Raw genomic sequence first — 1,307 nt, forward strand, 5'->3', positions numbered from 1 at the left:
GTCGTTCTTGCTGGTCGAGTCGGACGTGCGCAAGATAAGAGGACCAGTTGCTCCTGTAGAGGGTGGAGGTGTTATTCTTAGCTCCCACATGGTGATCACAACCACCTGAGACCTGAGTATTTGTTAGATATGGGTGAGCCTCCATGTGGGTGCTAAGAATTGAACAGAGGTCCTCTGTAAGAACAAGTGCTCTTAACTGTTGAACCAACTCTGCCGCTCCTCCTATAATGAATTTAATAACCATTTCTATTCTTACCTACCTCATTCCTTTCTACAGTCCACCCGAACATGACATCTACCCTTGACACCACTATGCAAAAGTTTGATTACACCAGGACCCTCTTTTCCTAAACTCTGTCTTGTCTCTTCCTTGGCTTATTAGCAGTGTCTGTCATTGTGACTCAGTGAACATCACGCTGAGATGTGTCCACCCCAGTGTTGAAGAGGTTCTTCTGAAACCTCCCATTCCTCAGGACCTGGAGGTACTTCTTCCTAGCTCCACCACCTTAGAAGATCTCACTGGAGGGAAAGACAGTGCCCTCCAGCCATCCCGTAACCCCTTGTACAATGCTCCTGGGGAATACACTCTTTCAAGGCTCCTAACAAAAGTAAAATTGGAAAATTTGTTGACTCTCTGCAATTCAGATGGTGTATACTTGAAATGTCCCCTCTGGAACAGATGGGGAGAATGGTCTGTGGTGATGGAGATGTAGTCTAGGCCCTTACCATGTTAAGCAAGCTCTCTATTCCTTAACCACACCAACGGCCCCATGTGCTGAGATGGATGAGGTCCTGAGAGCATTGGCCTGCTGTGCTAGTTAGTGTAATGGCAGACGGCTATAAAGCCAGGAGAGCAGCATGAGCTGGTCCACAAACCTGTCTTGCCCTCTGCTCTTCCAGTATGGATGACACCCCACAGAACCCTCTCGACGCCTGTTGGTACCATGTTCTTGAGTGTCCCAACCTCAGAACTAAAAGAAAACAGTTTCTTTTGAGTTCCAGTTGGTAGAACCCAGGACCTCAATACACTAAGTATGCATGCTACCACTGAGTTATATATAACCCAGCCACTAATTTTTTTTTTTAAAAGGTGGAGTCTTACTGTGTTACCCAGGCTGGTCTTGAACTCCTGGGCTAAAGTAACTGTAAACATGCCCCACCATGCTCTGCTAAAAGCTGTGAGTGTGTGTGTGTGTGTGTGAGAGAGAGAGAGAAGAGAGAGAGAGAGAGAGAAAGAGAGAGAGAGAGAGATTGAGAGAGAGAGAGAAAGAGAGAGAGAGAAAGAGAGAGAGAGAAAGAGAGAGAGA

This window comes from Mus caroli, chromosome 7, assembly GCF_900094665.2.
Source record: "Mus caroli chromosome 7, CAROLI_EIJ_v1.1, whole genome shotgun sequence".
In the NCBI taxonomy this organism is placed as follows: domain Eukaryota; kingdom Metazoa; phylum Chordata; class Mammalia; order Rodentia; family Muridae; genus Mus; species Mus caroli.